This window comes from Scylla paramamosain, unplaced genomic scaffold, assembly GCF_035594125.1.
Source record: "Scylla paramamosain isolate STU-SP2022 unplaced genomic scaffold, ASM3559412v1 Contig150, whole genome shotgun sequence".
NCBI lineage: Eukaryota > Metazoa > Arthropoda > Malacostraca > Decapoda > Portunidae > Scylla > Scylla paramamosain.
The window spans coordinates 7,501-11,340 of NW_026973815.1; positions in this window are offsets into that span (position 1 = coordinate 7,501).

Sequence of the window (3,840 nt, forward strand, 5' to 3'; positions counted from 1 at the left end):
ACCTAACCTAACCTAACCTAACCTAACCTAACCTAACCTAACCTAACCTAACCTAACCTAACCTAACCTAACCTAACCTAACCTAACCTAACCTAACCTAACCTAACCTAACCTAACCTAACCTAACCTAACCTAACCTAACCTAACCTAACCTAACCTAACCTAACCTAACCTAACCTAACCTAACCTAACCTAACCTAACCTAACCTAACCTAACCTAACCTAACCTAACCTAACCTAACCTAACCTAACCTAACCTAACCTAACCTAACCTAACCTAACCTAACCTAACCTAACCTAACCTAACCTAACCTAACCTAACCTAACCTAACCTAACCTAACCTAACCTAACCTAACCTAACCTAACCTAACCTAACCTAACCTAACCTAACCTAACCTAACCTAACCTAACCTAACCTAACCTAACCTAACCTAACCTAACCTAACCTAACCTAACCTAACCTAACCTAACCTAACCTAACCTAACCTAACCTAACCTAACCTAACCTAACCTAACCTAACCTAACCTAACCTAACCTAACCTAACCTAACCTAACCTAACCTAACCTAACCTAACCTAACCTAACCTAACCTAACCTAACCTAACCTAACCTAACCTAACCTAACCTAACCTAACCTAACCTAACCTAACCTAACCTAACCTAACCTAACCTAACCTAACCTAACCTAACCTAACCTAACCTAACCTAACCTAACCTAACCTAACCTAACCTAACCTAACCTAACCTAACCTAACCTAACCTAACCTAACCTAACCTAACCTAACCTAACCTAACCTAACCTAACCTAACCTAACCTAACCTAACCTAACCTAACCTAACCTAACCTAACCTAACCTAACCTAACCTAACCTAACCTAACCTAACCTAACCTAACCTAACCTAACCTAACCTAACCTAACCTAACCTAACCTAACCTAACCTAACCTAACCTAACCTAACCTAACCTAACCTAACCTAACCTAACCTAACCTAACCTAACCTAACCTAACCTAACCTAACCTAACCTAACCTAACCTAACCTAACCTAACCTAACCTAACCTAACCTAACCTAACCTAACCTAACCTAACCTAACCTAACCTAACCTAACCTAACCTAACCTAACCTAACCTAACCTAACCTAACCTAACCTAACCTAACCTAACCTAACCTAACCTAACCTAACCTAACCTAACCTAACCTAACCTAACCTAACCTAACCTAACCTAACCTAACCTAACCTAACCTAACCTAACCTAACCTAACCTAACCTAACCTAACCTAACCTAACCTAACCTAACCTAACCTAACCTAACCTAACCTAACCTAACCTAACCTAACCTAACCTAACCTAACCTAACCTAACCTAACCTAACCTAACCTAACCTAACCTAACCTAACCTAACCTAACCTAACCTAACCTAACCTAACCTAACCTAACCTAACCTAACCTAACCTAACCTAACCTAACCTAACCTAACCTAACCTAACCTAACCTAACCTAACCTAACCTAACCTAACCTAACCTAACCTAACCTAACCTAACCTAACCTAACCTAACCTAACCTAACCTAACCTAACCTAACCTAACCTAACCTAACCTAACCTAACCTAACCTAACCTAACCTAACCTAACCTAACCTAACCTAACCTAACCTAACCTAACCTAACCTAACCTAACCTAACCTAACCTAACCTAACCTAACCTAACCTAACCTAACCTAACCTAACCTAACCTAACCTAACCTAACCTAACCTAACCTAACCTAACCTAACCTAACCTAACCTAACCTAACCTAACCTAACCTAACCTAACCTAACCTAACCTAACCTAACCTAACCTAACCTAACCTAACCTAACCTAACCTAACCTAACCTAACCTAACCTAACCTAACCTAACCTAACCTAACCTAACCTAACCTAACCTAACCTAACCTAACCTAACCTAACCTAACCTAACCTAACCTAACCTAACCTAACCTAACCTAACCTAACCTAACCTAACCTAACCTAACCTAACCTAACCTAACCTAACCTAACCTAACCTAACCTAACCTAACCTAACCTAACCTAACCTAACCTAACCTAACCTAACCTAACCTAACCTAACCTAACCTAACCTAACCTAACCTAACCTAACCTAACCTAACCTAACCTAACCTAACCTAACCTAACCTAACCTAACCTAACCTAACCTAACCTAACCTAACCTAACCTAACCTAACCTAACCTAACCTAACCTAACCTAACCTAACCTAACCTAACCTAACCTAACCTAACCTAACCTAACCTAACCTAACCTAACCTAACCTAACCTAACCTAACCTAACCTAACCTAACCTAACCTAACCTAACCTAACCTAACCTAACCTAACCTAACCTAACCTAACCTAACCTAACCTAACCTAACCTAACCTAACCTAACCTAACCTAACCTAACCTAACCTAACCTAACCTAACCTAACCTAACCTAACCTAACCTAACCTAACCTAACCTAACCTAACCTAACCTAACCTAACCTAACCTAACCTAACCTAACCTAACCTAACCTAACCTAACCTAACCTAACCTAACCTAACCTAACCTAACCTAACCTAACCTAACCTAACCTAACCTAACCTAACCTAACCTAACCTAACCTAACCTAACCTAACCTAACCTAACCTAACCTAACCTAACCTAACCTAACCTAACCTAACCTAACCTAACCTAACCTAACCTAACCTAACCTAACCTAACCTAACCTAACCTAACCTAACCTAACCTAACCTAACCTAACCTAACCTAACCTAACCTAACCTAACCTAACCTAACCTAACCTAACCTAACCTAACCTAACCTAACCTAACCTAACCTAACCTAACCTAACCTAACCTAACCTAACCTAACCTAACCTAACCTAACCTAACCTAACCTAACCTAACCTAACCTAACCTAACCTAACCTAACCTAACCTAACCTAACCTAACCTAACCTAACCTAACCTAACCTAACCTAACCTAACCTAACCTAACCTAACCTAACCTAACCTAACCTAACCTAACCTAACCTAACCTAACCTAACCTAACCTAACCTAACCTAACCTAACCTAACCTAACCTAACCTAACCTAACCTAACCTAACCTAACCTAACCTAACCTAACCTAACCTAACCTAACCTAACCTAACCTAACCTAACCTAACCTAACCTAACCTAACCTAACCTAACCTAACCTAACCTAACCTAACCTAACCTAACCTAACCTAACCTAACCTAACCTAACCTAACCTAACCTAACCTAACCTAACCTAACCTAACCTAACCTAACCTAACCTAACCTAACCTAACCTAACCTAACCTAACCTAACCTAACCTAACCTAACCTAACCTAACCTAACCTAACCTAACCTAACCTAACCTAACCTAACCTAACCTAACCTAACCTAACCTAACCTAACCTAACCTAACCTAACCTAACCTAACCTAACCTAACCTAACCTAACCTAACCTAACCTAACCTAACCTAACCTAACCTAACCTAACCTAACCTAACCTAACCTAACCTAACCTAACCTAACCTAACCTAACCTAACCTAACCTAACCTAACCTAACCTAACCTAACCTAACCTAACCTAACCTAACCTAACCTAACCTAACCTAACCTAACCTAACCTAACCTAACCTAACCTAACCTAACCTAACCTAACCTAACCTAACCTAACCTAACCTAACCTAACCTAACCTAACCTAACCTAACCTAACCTAACCTAACCTAACCTAACCTAACCTAACCTAACCTAACCTAACCTAACCTAACCTAACCTAACCTAACCTAACCTAACCTAACCTAACCTA